Source organism: Pseudoliparis swirei, chromosome 24 (genome assembly GCF_029220125.1).
Source record: "Pseudoliparis swirei isolate HS2019 ecotype Mariana Trench chromosome 24, NWPU_hadal_v1, whole genome shotgun sequence".
Taxonomy (NCBI): domain Eukaryota; kingdom Metazoa; phylum Chordata; class Actinopteri; order Perciformes; family Liparidae; genus Pseudoliparis; species Pseudoliparis swirei.
Genome location: NC_079411.1, coordinates 23,144,056 through 23,161,269, shown reverse-complemented (window position 1 = coordinate 23,161,269; position 17,214 = coordinate 23,144,056).

Here is a 17,214-nt window from a genome sequence, read left to right as displayed (position 1 = left end):
CAGACTTCCTGCTGTGGGTTCATACCAATAATCCAGCTCAAAAAGAGAGGAAGAAGAAGAAGAAGAAGAAGAAGGACGTTTTCCACCTGAGAACTGAAACCTCCTCAGCGAATCTTTTTCCCGTGGAAGAACAAAGAGGAAAGGCACATGCAATGGCCATCAACCACCCGGTAGGACATTCTAACACCTGAGCTTTCACAAGTATTCATTTGTGCTGATTCAGCATCGGGGAGCCGTGTCGCTCTATAAATCTGTCAGCTATAATAAAGTGGAAGTATGTAGAGCGGATTAATTTCATGGTACAGCTCTGGCCTCTGACCTGCGTGTAGATATATACAAGGAACATGAGATATGGATTTGGACGTAAACCGAGCAGTTTAGAGGGCAAGAGTTGCATGTCTGGCCATTTTGGGGCACATTCAGAAATATTTATGGGATTTCTATACTGTGCTTACTCAGCTGAGACCCGGCTGTGATGGAGTCGGCCGACATATGTGTGTAATGTTTATCAGTGTGTATTTTTACCGACACGTTGCTCTGATCCACGAGGCCTCGGGTCCATGTGTGAAATATTCTGAATAAAAGATGAAATATAACGAGCCAGTTGTGACCAATAAAATAAGTCCACTGGGCTAATTGAGAGTCTGATGGAGAACAATAAAAGCACAGATTGATGAAGATATGTATCGACCTATGAAGCAGCAAAATAAATGTTGACACAAATGGTCCAGGACCTCAGCCAAGGACATACGATGAAGTGTGTATGTGTACTGCCATACACACTTATACTTACACACTTATCATACGACACAGTTTTGTGGGTCAAACTGTGCTTTCAGCATATAAAGGACAAAACGTGATGCAGGAACTCGTTGGCTGATCAGTTATATGATGCATCATTTTCATTCATTCATCTTTTATTAAGATCTAATTGATGGTGTTGAACATATGTTTGCCTTTTAGGCAAGACACTTTCATAAAGTTCATCATTGTACGAGAGTTATCAGAACCCAGTGCTGCGAAGAGGACTTCTACATGTGAGACAAACAGCGCCGCCACACCGTGTTGTGCTGCTCGCATTATATCCCGAGCACGCCAAAGGCCCGAGGCCTTTCCCACCTGACGGTCTCATTTACCCGCTCGCCCGTTTCCATTTTCATTTTCCATTTCCGTCCTGAGGCCTGCGGTGTATAACCGTATGATTTCCACGGATTCCCTGTCAGATTGTCATTTCCCATTCCCATCCAACTAAACTGTTTTCTCAATTACTTTTTCGAGGGAAACATATTTTCTCTCGGATTCACGGTCGGAGCTTGAAATACACGACGTGTCCATCCAAACATAAAGAACAATGCAGATGTGTTGTCTGTGAACGTACACCGGAGGAGGCCGGGCTAAGCCAGGTGTACCTGTACTTCCTTTTTAACTGTTCCTCCATGGTGACCTGTTGTCTATTCCTGCAACACCTTTTTGCATCTGACTTCTTCGTTTTCTATTTCCATTTTACAGATCCACATTCGGGGAACAACAAAGTTTGGAACTGAGTGACTTCAAACTTCTGCTGCTTGTAATCGTTGTTCCCGACCTCCTGTGCAGCTGGACGGAGCGCAGCGGTCAACCAAACACCCGCAAGACAAGACGAAGTCCTCAAATAGTGACACAATGACAACAACACAGCTTCGCTGGGCACACAGAAGCCTTCAACTTGAATCAGCTGAGAACAGAGAACATAACCAGGCTGGACAACAAATTGCCCGGCTGATTTGGTGACTTGCAGTTTTTGGGTAATCCGGTGTGATTTGAGGCTCTCAACCAAACATCTCTGAACAACTTAATACCAGCCAGCTGAATGGAAGCTAATAGGAAACACGTTGGCTGAACATGTGGCAAAACCACACAGGGAAGTGTGTGTGTGTGTGTGTGTGTGTGTGTGTGTGTGTGTGTGTGTGTGTGTGTGTGTGTGTGTGTCTATACTGGAGCTATCTTTGTGAGGACCAATTCATGTTTAGACCTTCAGAGTGAGGGCATTTATAGAAAGTGGAGACAGCTCTTAAAAAGACCTTTTAGATGTTCAGGTTATGAAAATATGTTTTCTTTAGGTTAAGGGTCGGAGTCGGCCATTTAATTGCGATCGTTAATTTTAATTTGAGGGTAAGGGGCTGGAGAATACTTCATATCAATGAGTGTCCTCACAAAGATAGGAGTACAAGGTTTTGTGTGTGTGAGTGTGTGTGTGAGTTTGTGAGTGTGTATGTGTCTGAGTTTGTGAGTGTGTGTGTGTGTGAGAGAGTTTGTGAGTGTGTGTGTGTGAGAGAGTTTGTGAGTGTGTGTGTGTGTGTGTGTGTGTGTGTGTGTGTATGTTCAAAATATGTAATTTCTTTGGTTCCCTGAAAAAAGTCATAAAATGAAAAGAAAGTCAGGGGAAGGCAATGCTAACATGATGTTTCCTGCTCAGGAACATGGACCTAAGGCTGTAAGATCAAGTGAACACACACGCACACACACACACACACACACACACACACACACACACACACACACACACACACACACACACAATGACAAAGAAACGCATACAGGAATGTGTGGTTCACTATTCGGTATAGGTGCTGACTTTATGCTTTAAAGCACAAGTGTACCATCACAAGAACACAAAGTTGTGACACTCGAACTGTGAAGATGCAAATTCCTGAGTGATGTGCAGATTTAAAAATGCCACCCAACAAGTTCACACGGATAAACTAAAAACTGCGCACAAAAAAAAGTAAATGGGACATTTTGGCTAGTAAAAATGTAGAGCTAGTATGAATGTAGTGTGAGCCTGTGGTTGAAACTATAACAGGCCTGTGGCAAAGCGTTGTTAGTCTAACTGTACGTTGGCTAAACTTATCCCCCAAACAGCATCGGTCCCACCGCAGCTTCACAACAGGAGGAGAGAAGAGATAAACTATGACCTTCTTACAATACCTCTAAGCAGCTTATTATACATAATTAAAACTACTTACGACAAGATTTATTTAATTCCACTTAAGTATTTTTGCATCCAGAGGAGTCGCCCCCTGCTCGCTCTTAAAAACGTCAGCATTGGCTTCACTCTTCAAGGTTCAAGGTTTTTTATTTGCCATTTGTGCCTAGACCAACAGTCCAGACACATTGGAATTGTTTTGCAGGCTCTCAGAGTCAACGGACGTACAAACACACGATAAAAATAAGAAACAATATAAAAACACACTGTACATAAGGTGGTAGAATATACAGTATTAGGAACCGTTTTTGATCCTAGCTTGTGAAAAGAAAGAGGGGAAAGGAGAGAGTTATATGGGGATATTGCGCATTTTGAGAGGTGGGGGAAGGTTATGTGGGGATGTTGCACAGATTGGAATATTGCACTTTTTCTCAGATTGTACACATTTTTCAATAGTTTTGTTTTGCCATGACGGCGCCTGGTTGAACTGTAAGAGCAACGCTGTACATTCAAAGAGAGGCAGTTCCACGTCTTTCTGTATGTAACACCCTGTTCTGTGTCTCCTGTGTTCTGTGTCTCCTATGGCTCCTCTGTGTCTTCTCTGTCTTAATTGTTTAATTCCCTGCACCTGCCCTCAGCCACTCTTGTCTCGTTACCGTCTGATGCCGTACACCTGTGTTTCCCCCCCCCCTATATATAGTGTCAATCTTTCCCTTGTCTCCTGTTGGGTTGTCGTCTATAGTTCTGTGTCCTTTTCCCGTCGTCCTGTCCGTATTCCTGGTTCTGCCTGTTGACCCTGCTTGCCCTCAACCTGGATTCTCTGCCTGCCCCTTTTTGGACGTTGTTTTTTTGTAAACTTTTGCCTCATTAAAGAGTGCCTTTTTTTGTTATTCATATTGAGTCCAACCTGTTTCTCTGCGCCTGAGCCTCACCCCGTGACAAGAACCTGACACTGTAGCTTTTACAAACAAAAAGTATGAAGAATGAATTATTCTTCAACATGAACGGCGATCATCAAACTAGCATTACACTTGTAACAATGACTCCCTAAGCCAAGCAGCACATCTTTAGATTGTTTTCTGGGGGTAGCAGGTCATGTGAGAAATGACCCATCCGGTGTGTGAGAGCCATATATACAGCGTGTCAGTGCTGGTTCGTTAATACACATTAAAGTACTGCAGACCTGATGAACCTCACCCAGGAGTTGACCGCTCTGTGATTCCTTTAGCAACATGTGCTTTGGTCCCCCATATCTCTGACTGTGTGGTGACCCCTCCACATAAACGCGAGCCCTGGTTATACCCCCCACAGACATTCAGCCCCAGGCCTAAACATACACACCATCAACAATCTGCTTCGACAAACACAGGCTCCGAAAGACCGACGAGGTTATGGCTGCCTCCAGTGATCACTCTTTTCCAATAAAAGAGGAGAGTCAAAGGCAGTGCCGTTGCCCGGGGGGGGGGGGGGGGGGGGGGAATAAGGATAAAATAGTTTGTATTTCCAACCGTCACAGAAACCACATCTCCCACAAGACACTTCTTCTCTATCAACCCGACAGCTGTTAGCTCCGGACGGCTCTAACCCTAACCCTCGGGCGGGGGAGGGGTGGAATGTGTTCAGATCTATCACGGCCGAGCGCTCGATGCGTCCCTAACCTTACAGTGGGGAAAGGGGGTCATGGGTAACGCTATTGGAAACAGGTTGATGGCTGTTTCCATACAAATGAATCCCCGATGTTTGACCGAGAGACGAGGCGGCGCAAAAAAGAAGTAGTGGCGAGAAAGGGAGAGAGAGGAATATCATCATTTATCAGGGATGAATCGCGATTGTTCCACGGCAGAGAAAAGAATGCAATACATCTTTGTTTATTCTCAAAAAAAAAGAAGAAACAAAAAAAGGCAGATGGAGGGGAAGGATGTCATTATTCACGGCACATTTTGGGAGACGTCACGTACAAAAGGCTCGCAATGATCCCCATTTAATGAGTCATTCCACCGTGATGCGGGGCCGAGACGATTGTGTCCTTGTTGCCTGGTTATCAGACTCGTCTGCTGGCATTTAACAGACAAGCATCATTAACTTGGTGGAGAGCAGACTGCCCAACTATTTCCATTTGGAATGAAGGCTGTTACTCCTGAACCCCTCCGGCCACCCTGTGAAAGCAAAGTGTTCAACGTCTTATGTGGAAACAACATCGTTCTGAGAATATGCAATGGTTTAATAAAGTTGCTAATATTGTACGTTCTGCTTCAGTCACGTGTTGCTTAAGATGTTACATACAATAGTGGGGTTGATGAATTATTAGAAATAAAAATACCCAACGGTATAGAAAATATTTGTATTTAGCTGTACTTAAAAGGAACTTGCACAATAATGCATGAGTAATACAAAATAATAATAATAATAAATAATATCTAAAAAAAAGAAAGAAGGTATATCTAATCTAATCTAATAATAATCAAATTAAATTAATTTAACATTCACAGGGGGCATTTTTTTCAATCATGAATACTTTTGCTTTTTGTTAAATGCTGTATTGCAGTATTACTCTTTTTAAAAGAAGTAACACCAGATCCCATCATCAGCGAAGAGATTCCGTGCATCCTTTTACAATATATATATATTATATATTTTTTAGATATATGAAATAATTAATGTGATTAGGATATAACTTTTTTTCTCGATTAATTGTCTAATAAAAAATGTTTGTCATTTCAATTTGTAAAAGAATGAACATGCTGATCCTATCTTCAACATAATATGACTGTCTGCATTTCAAACATGTGTTTTCACATTAGATTATAACGTTTCACCTCTTCTCAGTGGCTGCCTGAGTATGTGACTGAAGTTTGAATATCATAATGACTTGAGGTTTGTTTACAGCGTAAGTCCATGCGAGATCAATTAAGAGGCGGCCCTTTGAAATGCACATTTCTCTGAAGTCTGATGAGCCGAGTTCAGGCACATCCGTCTACATTTCTCTAAAGCACGTCGTTATTCTCTCCCCGGGTCTCAGACCACACCCGTTACTGCCGCTGCTTTCTCTCAACTTCCTCATTGTTTACCATAATTCTCGCTGTATTATTGTGTTTACTGGCCTACTGTGTTGAATCTTTTTCACGCATCTGTAACACTTTCTGGTGCCGGAGGAGACGGTGTGACGGGGTTCGAGGAAGCCCTTCATCACAGACGTGCGAGTGGGAGAATCAACACACCAACGTCCGTGCTACCACAGCGTTTAACCTCTTCAGGGTTCAAGGTTCAAGGTTTTTTTATTTGCTATTTGTGCCTAGACCAACACTCCAGACACATTGGAATTGTTTTGCAGGCTCTCCGAATCAACAGAGGTACAAACACACTATAATAATACAAAATATAAATATACAGCATTGAGTACAGTTTTTTTACAACAGGTTATCAACATAAAAAAACGAGAGGGCAGAGGTTGATAAATAGATAAATAGGCTATAGTGCTGAGTGCTGTTCCTAGCTTGTGAAAGGAAAGAGGGGACATGGGGATATTGCACATTTTTTGAGGTGGGGGAAGGTTATGTGGGAATATTGTCAATTTTTTCAGATGATACACATTTTTCAATAGTTGTATTTTTCCCTGACTGGAAGAATAAAAAGTACTTTTTTGGGGTATTTACAAAAAAAATATGTCCACCATATTCTAACAAATAAAACATCTCACAAGCGCACAGAAAATGAATATTGTGCAAACCTAAATGCAACAATAAATTAATTCTGATTGCTCTGAAGTCGGCGTGTTGATCAAGGTGACGACAGAGCCGGGCTCCTCCTGAGCGAGCTGCTCCTCCGGCTTTGGTCCAAAGTAGAACACAAACAAGCATCCAGCATATTTTGTGTTTCTCAGTGTGGTTATTGGCCAAGTCATCACATTATATTGGACTGGACTGGCGGCCTCTCGAGAGGTTAAGTTGTTCTCATATCCCCTGCATGGAGTCCAAACCGTGAACTTTACTTTACATGTGAAAAGGGCAAAGTGAAATCCTCACATGTGTTTCATAAGTTTCTGTGTCATACGGCCTCATTTTGTAGGTGTGATGTAAAATACAGGGCGTGAACAAATGAGCGGGGACACAAACACCAAAGGCAGTCAGCAAACGTTACCAAACTCCCTTTGGACATAAAACCGCAGGCGACTGACATCCCGGTACGACAGTTCTTTAATCACGTGAAGTCAAAGCTCAACACATGTGATGCAGCGTCCATCCAGCTCCGTGTTTTAGGCTTCATTTTACCTCAAGACTTTGACATTTTTGTCTTTTGCAGACACTGTACAGAAACGCTCAAGGTTCAGACAAGAAGAAGGGTCGCACGGTGTATCTGCCAAGAATTTGGACCGCATTTTTCCAATGTGAACCATAATTATCAAATGTAAATGCACAACCAGTGTATGTGTCCTCTGGTGTTCATCCTCTGTTCTGAGTGACACTCCATTGCAGGGTAGCAGTGACTGAGGCCTGTGGGTCGGAGACACACCGACACGTCTCCATTCCCTCATCAGCGATATGTTTAACGCCCATATATCAGCCGGTCAGAGGTCAACGTGTGTGTTCGGGGTTCCAGGTTTGCATGTGCTGAACGAAATGATGGTGGAGGCATCACAAAAAAATGTGCCTCAATAAATAAGTTGAAGTAGAACTATGAAGGCCATGGGTGGGGTGGGTCTGTGAGTGGGTGGGGTGGGTCTGTGAGTGGGTGTTTCATTGTTATTTTGTTTTGCCTTTGTTATTATTTATTTATTTTTCCTGTTTTCTTCTTTACAATTGTAATCTGATTGAAACATACACACACAAAAATGAAAATACTTGTGATTTGATCACTGTATATCATATTGTGCATTATCAATAAAGTATATACAGTATATATATAAATTGTTTTAAAAGAAGTAGGTCTTAACAAAATAACTCTGTTTGTAATGTGGCAAAACGCTGAGAGGAAACCATTCACTCGATGTCACGGGGTACATTTTTAGAGATTGTATCTGGGTTTACTCCCCTGAAGTCAAGAGGTGGATTGAACTGGCAGCATCCACCTCCAGTGTGACACACATCAATCAGATCAATTCAATCCCTCCAGACATTATAATCTATGGCTGTGTTTACTACCGGACACTTGAGCACTTGGAGCACTGACTTTCAGTGCTTAGGGCGCCACACTGACAAAACCAGCAGAATTCAGTGCACTGAAAGTACCCGGATGGCGCACTGCAAACGGGCAAAAAATTCAGTGTAAGACAATGGACACTACTGGCCCTAAACGGCCGCCATCTTGGCTACGTAGCGGAAGAGGAGGAGCCCTTTCGCCAGCTTTTCATTTTATTTCTAAAACAATGGCGGACGAGATGGCTACGGTAGCACAAGCGGTAGACCACGAAGCTACAGACCGTAAATGTAAGTATCAGCGGTAATTAAACATTGTACTGGTATTAAAATGTACTACTAACACGCCATTCTCAGATTAAAGCCAGCGACATGAGTATTTCCCTAATTTCGCGGGTGCCGTGAACAGATTTGCGTCCGTCACTTCCGCCAAGTGGTTAACCTAAGTGTTCCATTTGATACAGCACTGATCAGCCACGCAGTGCACTACAGATGTCAGTGCACTGTACTGCAGTGTACTGTATTGCAGTGTACTTCGTAAAGTGTCCGGTAGTAGACACAGCCCAAGTCTGTTTTCTTTATAGATCTACAGTTTATGTTTTTCTAAACTCAATGTGGCAGACAGTGTAGTGCATTTGTACCGAGATGCGTTCACTTACCGTTGGACATACTGAAGTACCTTTTTAATAGGTGCATACACACTGTGTGCTTTTGAACGATGATGCGACCACTTAGAACATTTTTATTAATAAAGTGAAAAATCATTAAAGTCAATGACTACAAACCTCTGAGCTGAGCTGTACAGAGTTATTTGTGATTATTTGTTATAGATAGCATACATGAAGATACGACCATGCAGCAACCTACAAAATAAATCAGATGTATTTGATTTATTACCCCAGTAAACATTGTAAACATGAGTTTATGGTCTCAATCACAAGTCTTCTTCAATGCAGCATTATGGTCCCTTTTAAAGTAAAATAGACCATAAATCAAGGTATTTTTCAGGGAGTGGCTACCTTGTGATAGACAGGTCTCTACCACAGCGTTGTCCTAAGTTATCCTTGTTCATCCCAGTTAATGGAAACCTTTTTGATCCCCTATATGTCTTGTACTTTGCTCCACCCTCTCGTTTCACAAAAAAAAAATCACGATGGTGACAGCTGAAATGCTCAAGACTTCAACATGGCAGTTCCCACCACACCAATGGGGGTCGTCACAGTCACTCCGCCCACTTCTTATTGGACGTCTGTGATGTCATAGGCCTGTTAGCGGTAGCGGTAGCACTAGCATCGTCAGCAGATGACAGTCTGTAGTGTGGGAAAGCCGAACAGGGCTTCTTCTATCTCATGTTCATTTCACTCCAAAAGAGGAGGTTCATACACAGCCTCTCGACCTATCGGGACCCCTCGAGGGCTAAAGATCTGTCTAAATATTCTTTGGCAACACTGTTGTCTTTTGGCTTTGCAGCAACAATGCAGAGGCACCTCCTTACATGGCATTCAAACAAAAAGCCGGTTATAAATAACAACACAGCTTTTCCCCCCCGTCACCAATCATGAGAAAGTTTGTAACGACTGACGACTCGACATTTTTATATTTTAGACATTAAACTGACAAAGTGTGAAATACATTGACGTCTGGCCCGTTCACAACGCGGACATCTTGGTTTTCATTGGTTGCCACAAGCACACATTAAAAAATACATACGGTATATGTAAGCAAGCATAAACACACACTCACAAATACACAAAGGCCCCGTTTTAGTGTCAATTTGGGGTGCAAAGATTTATCAATTTGCGGCGAGTAGACAAATAACTCGAAGTGCTTCGCTATGGGTGGGAAAGTACAATAAAACGCTGCAGTGGAAAACATCTGATCCGTGACTACCTCCTGTGGAGGGACAGGTCACAAGATTTGACAGCCAGAGAGGGAGGCCACGTGGGTCAAAGGTCGTGGAACTACCTTGGGTGGCATAGTTTAGCTTTCCCCCTCAAAATCCTCCCTCAGGGAGCCGCGAGGAGCCTTTTAATAGATGTGAACCCCCTGGACCAACGCACGCTGATCCCAGCGCCCCGCTACGACTTCACATGTACACACTATTCCCCTGCTACACATCAGGGCACACTGGGAAAGAGCTGCATGGCGATGTCAGCGATGAATGTATATATTTAGAGAGCGGACGGACAGACGGCGGCCCAGCGGAGTTTTTGTAGAAGTCGATGCAAAACGTTTCAAACTAATAGGATTACTCTTCCTCATCTTCCTCCTCTCTTGATTGTTTTGTAGTTGATGGAAAACAACATTGTTCCTTAGTTCTTGTAAGGGGGAGGTTGTTGGAAATTCATTTTGACATCACTTTAATTTACTGATCACACAACCATCGTCATGCAGTGGTCGGCATGCCGGGATGAAAACCACATTTTTTTATTGTTTGGGTTTTGATGCAATTTGACTGAAAAATCGGCCGAAAAATACTTCAATCGATGAATTAAGAAGAATTTTTTGCCGTTTTTTATTTGAAATAGTTGGTAAACATTTTCCTTTTTAAATGAACAGATGCGTCATTGTTCCATGATCTCTAGGACGACACGTTTTCTGATCAACATCTTTTGACCATACACAGGTATGATTATGGTTTGTTTAGTGAAGGAAAGGTCATAGTTTGGTTTAAAAATAGTTTTTCTATAGTAAGAAAAACATTGTGGTTTGGGGTCAAATATTTGTTCATAAAATGAAGGTCTCCTGACGTCATCACGATTACAACAATAACCACGTGGTTACTGCTCAAGAACAATTGTAGTTATGGATGAAAGAATACTGCTGACTGTCGGCAGATAACAGGAAAATAGTCACACATCTTCCTCCTTTGCTCACGACGGACAAGGAACATAATTCCTTTGTCTTTGGAACGTAAACATGTTTTATTTTTGGAATTTGCTTTCGAGAATCATCTTAGTTAATATTGCCATAAATAGAGGACCCATCTCTCTGGTATCTCTCTCAATAACGATAACTAATCTTAGTTATTCTAACATGCAACACCCACAAAAAACACATCCAATCTGTATGGTTCACCTTGTCGTGTGTGTGTGTGTGTGTGTGTGCGTGTGTGTGTGTGTGTGTGTGTGTGTGTGTGTGTGTGTGTGTGTGTGTGTGTGTGTGCGTGTGTGTCTCTGTCTATACTGGAGCTATCTTTGTGAGGACCAATTAATGTTCGGACCTTCAGTGTGAGGACAAGTAGAGACAGATCTTAAAAAACCTGTTGAGGTTATAAAATTATGTTTTCTTTATGTTAAGTGTCGGAATGAGGACATTTAATTGTGATCGTTAATTTGTATTAATTAATAAGGCTTTTTAAAATTAATTTTTAGGGTAAGTAAGGGGCTGTAGAATGCTTAATATGAATGTGTGTCCTCACAAAGATAGGAGTACAAGGTTGTGTGTGTGTGTGTGTGTGTGTGTGTGTGTGTGTGTGTGTGTGTGTGTGTGTGTGTGTGTGTGTGTGTGTGTGTGTGTGTGTGTGTGTGAACATAAACTGATTCACCACCTATTTTTGAAGTTCTTTCAACAACAGAGACTAACAACAAAGTACATTTCAGAGAACACGTGACATAAACGCAACTATCAGACGATCTCTCACATATTGAGGAGATTGCGGATTGAAAGGTTGGCCTGAAGGGGATTTCAGGAGGCCACAGGAGGCCACTTAACCCAAATGAAGGATTCTGGTGCTTTCCCCAGCCATTCAGTCCTTGCTCAGTCTCCACTCGATGGTCCGATAGCCACTTGTAAACAGCTGGTAGATCCATAATGCTCAGCGCTGGCTGCCACCAGGGCCAGACAGAGACAGCTATATCTGGAGCCACACATACAGCACTTCATCCAAGGAAAGTCCAGATTATTAGGTCGGGAACAGCGAATGAAAATGTCAATTTGAATGAGAAAAGAGAATTTAGGGTCACAGCTGCCATCGTCACTCCAACAGTGCGTCCTTTGTTGTAGAAATTTGGCGTTTTGAAGTCGAGAGACAAGGCAGAGATGTGAACGCGTGGGAGTCAAATAAGTAATTTCTTCCTCGATGGAGCTGTTGTCCTCAGCTGATTGTCATCATAAATCTTTTGCTCCCGAGGAATTATTCTCGCTGTATTACATTGCACATACTTCTCAGATGATTGGAACAGTCTGTGTTGCAGTGGATGACTCCGGTGTCTGGGAAGCATCAGAGGCCGTTTGTTCTGGCCGAAGGGAGAGCGGGTGTGCCGAGAGGATTCACAGGACGTCCCAGTTATTCACACTTTTGGATTATAAAGGGAGGTATTCATCAGCAATTAAGAGGACATATTTGTATTTCACAGTAATTTAACATCAATGTGTAAATGTAACGTCTTATGTACTTACGTACTGTAGAAAAGGACCACCATGTTGCTTCCTGTTTGCCTCGTTTGTGCTTGAATAACGCTGCACTAATTCCACTTTTGTGCTTTAAAGAAAGAAATACAAAACATAAGCTGGAACATAACGTTTAATTCTGCCAATCTTGTTCGTTCATGTTTGTTTTATGATTTTGGCCTTTGACCTCATGGCTGTGTGAGGCTGTACGAGGTGTTGGATGACCACACATTACAGATGGGCCTGATGGAAATGCCATTAATTAGTTTTGCTGGTAAGTGTTGGACAAATTCAAATGTGACCTCATGATGGCACTAGAAGATAAATGAAGTGGTAAATAAGTCTGCAGAGAGTGGGGTGGGTCATGGAGAAGAAAACAAACAATTTGTGCTCTTAATGTAATATCATATTTTTTATTTTGGGCAATAAAATCCATCAACCAAGAGTTTGAAAAAGAACTTTCCAAATTGCCCAACAAAAATGTTGTCAACTGGTTGACCGACGTTTTTGACTTATCTTGTAAAATACATTCAAGGGATCTCAAAGATAGACTTTTTACAGATATTTCACATATAAATTATCTTAAATATAAAGAGTGAATTACAAAAAATGTGTGCAAATGAAATGTTTCTGTATCACTGGACCGCCACCGAACTCCAAGCTGTCGTGCTCGTTTTGTCCGACCGTTCTTCCCAGGCCAATTATGTCGTCTGGTGTCCCAATCCAGAATGAAAAGTTTTCATGCAGTCAGTGTGTAGAGCAGGAGGGGTTGAGGGGTGTCTGAGAATGCATGTATGCATGCGTGTGTGTGTTAAGCATATCACTTCCAAAATGACAGGCCATTTAGCCATTTGTCGGTTGTGTGTGTGTGTCTCTGTCGACAGCTCTGTCAACACAGCATGGCCGCTCACACCGCATTTCCTCTGTTGACTGAGGAGTGAGCCGTCGCCTCGGAACAGAAAACCCGGCGTTAAAAAGTCATTAGTCTCGATTAGCTATCTTACTATTCATTTTTTAAATGAGATGGAAACCAAATGCCGCGGCCATCTGCTCTGGCAACTGCCGGCGCACACGTCCAGAGAGCCTTAAATACAGAGCGGCCATGCCAGTGTTACAGCTGCAGTGTGAATGGAGGCAAAATGCCTCTGGCACAAAAAAAAGACAGACGCTCGACTGGCTGCTTATTAGCCGCGCCGCAGTTAAAAGGTTTGGGGGAAAAAATTGAAATTCTAATGAGTGAAAAAAATCTAGACACAGATACGACAAAGTGAGCATAGATTACACTCTGTCGTATTCATTGAATGCGTTTATGTAACTCTGTAGCGCTGTTCATCTGGTCACATGACATCTATTGCTTCTGTCCATCCTGGAGAGGGATCCTCCTCTGTTGCTCTCCTCAAGGTTTCTTCTCTTTTATTCCCCCCTGAAAGGTTTTTTTTCTCTTTCTTGGGAGTTTTTCCTGAACCGATGTGAGGTCAAAGGTCAGGGATGTCATATATGTACAGATTGTAACGCCCTCTGAGGCACATTTTTATTTGTGAAATCGGGCTATACAAAATAATTTGAATTGAAATTGATTACAAATTATCAATAAACAAAGCAAAATACAAGGAAAGACAAGTTGGTATTTTATTTATTGGCTCAATTTTGACCCAGAGCCGTCGTGCCAAAGTAAATATGCACTTCTGACAACTTTTCAAATAGTTTAAGAAGCCAATTCAAACCTACAAGACAAGCTAATTGATCGTTTTATTACTCAATACACTTGTGAACATATTCCTTCGCTGTCTTTCAGTTATTACATGTTTATGCACTGTCCAGAGTTCTGTGAGTTTTGGGATAATTGCTGAGTAAACTTTGGCTGTGACATGAGGTGATGAGTTTTCTCAGGCTATGAGTGCAGAGCTGTTTCTGGACAGTTTGTTGCCCAAAGAGAGACATCCACTGGCGCCCCTCGAGGGGCTGATGTTTTTATTACAATATTTGAACGCAATTATAATAACTTCATCATTTTGAATGTAACTTAAATCAGCTACTTGAACCACTGGGGAACAATATTTCACGGGGGGGTACATCACTGAAAAAAGGTTGAGAAAAACTGCATTAGAAATACAACTTTGGATAATTGTTGCTACTACCGCCTTATATGGTCCGTTTGGTTTTTCTCCTGTTTCTCTCCGAGGCCGCAGACCTGATTGAGTGTAATCAGCGGCCGGGTCCACACTTGGGCACCACGCATAAAAGCCATTGTTTAACACACACACACTCTTGATTTTCTTCACTGTGTAGAACCATCTACAGCAGCTTGACTGCATTAAAGAAGAGACTCTCTGTTAGTGCAGCGCCGTGACGTCAGCAGCGAAAGTGAACTGCAGTTCTTAAGCTGCGGCCTATAAAGAGATAAACCGCAGACCACGATCTGCACTTAGTGTGCAAAGCCCCGGGACCCCGCTGCTGGGGCTCGACGAGGACATGTGTGTTGATGAAGATTTTATATATGTTCATAAACGTACAAACAGACAGAGATTCCTTGCTTTATAGTGTATATTGTATGGCAGTGGTCGCCAACCCGTCGATCGCGATCGACCGGTCGATCTCGGAGACGTTCCCTGTCGATCTCCAAAATAAAATGAAAATAAATTCAAAAACACATTGTTCCTTGTTTTAGAACATTTTCTGAAGTGTCTTCTGAAATGTTTTCTTTCTGACTGGAAGATTGACGTCAGAAAATATCTCCGCCTGATTCATGAACGCCTGAAAACGAGTTCGCTTACACAGCCGTGTTCTCAGCTGTGCACCCAGAAAGAGGGGAACGTACCACGACAGGTGGGGCGCAGGGGGAAATGCAGAAAGACCTTTATTGATAACTTCACATATTACACAAGCTCAAAGTACACCGACATAAAACTAAGTCATCAATAAATATATGTTGAAATGCCTGTACCTTCGTGTACATGTTTACGTTAAGGCATTAACAGGTTACGCCTGCGCGTGCGCGACAGCCGAGATTCTTGGCGACTTGCCAGGTCTTACCTCCGTGAGTTGGGCTTTTCTGCTGTTGTCCTTCAAAACACTTGAAAGTGATTGCAATTGCATTTATACTATTATTTGAAAAGGGACAGATGCAGGAGTCACAAATGGTGATTCTCATATTTATTATTATGAAAATTCTTTAAATCTGAGGATGTCTGTAGAGCTGATGTGAATGTAATCACCAACGGTCTGAGTTCAGAACCAATCCCAGATGAGAAAACTTTCATGAATACCAATTTTGCCCCGAAAAACTCGTCAGTGAAGTTGAGAAAATCACCAAATCAAAGACCAGGAGCTGGATTACTGACAGACAGCTGACAGACGGCCTCAGACTGGCTGTCTGTGATTATGAACTAACTACAAGCTCACAGGCAGAGTTCAGTCACAGCCACAACACTGACTGGAGTCACATGACTTGATGGCATTATGATGAGAGCTGAACTTACATGAGTTGCACTGACTGATCATGTTGTCAGTGTTGTGCTGTAATTGGATTGGATTCAATTTATTGTCATTGCTAGAGTCCAGGTACAGAAGCAACGAAATGTAAATAAATACAACATTTATATTGGTAGTTCATCCAGCTGCTCATTGCAAATGTGTTTTTTCTTGTTCATATTGTGTGCGGTTAACAAATATTTTACTTGTTATATTACACTTAAATTCTGTGTACCTGGTCACATCAATTTGAACGCTGGACCAAAATGACAATTAGGCCAAATAAAAAGTCATAAGTCCAGTCTGGACCGTCGTTTTCTCTCAACGCCTCAATAGGTAGATCTTGTCGTCATGAAGGCGGAGGTCAGGGATCTTGGGCTCAAAAAGGTTGGTGACCACTGTTGTATGGGGTCAGATAAGTCTCAATAATTGCAAATGCAGACAGAAAGATTCACGAATGGGCACAGAACGTTCTAATGCACACATAAATAAATTACAATTGATATGAATGTAAAAGAAAAAAATCACATCGTTCCGTGTGCATTTGGAAATCGAACATATTTGTGAATCGTTCTGTGCGCATTTGTGAATCTTTGTGTTTTGCATTTGTGAGTCTCTCTGTGTGTATTTGCTATTATTGAGACTGATCTGACCCCATAATAGTGTGCCGATATATTAAATGTCATGAAGAAGCGTTCTGGGGAGCAACAGAATATGTAAATTCACTTTAAGTCCGATGAAATCCAAAAGCTCAATGGATCTCTTTTTTAAATCAAAATGAGTTACAGTGAACTGCACAATATAACGACACGTGGGGAATTAGATGAACAATCTGGGGCAGTTCAATTGTGCACCTAAAAAAACGAATCAACTACCACGAGCGCCACCTTCCCTTTTTTCCTCTCCACGATCTGAAAACAGTCGGGTTCACAACGACCGCCCGTCCACACATGAGCCTTTGTTCCCGTGCGTCCCTCTGGACGGCTGCACCCTGCTGTGAATGCAAAACCACTTCATTCACACAAAGGCTCAAATCCACCGACCGCAGATACGTCATGTTCAAGTCCCCGTCAGCCCGCTCTGGAGGCTGGAGGAGAGATCTCAAGACTAAAGAAGGTCAAGCTGTTACAAATTAAATCAGAGCGCAATTTCCCCAAATTCTTTGACGGCGAAGTGGTTCTGTTGACAGTGCGAACACGGCGCTCTGCAGACATGTATATTTGTCTTCATGTGTAATGGGGGGGGGGACCGTGC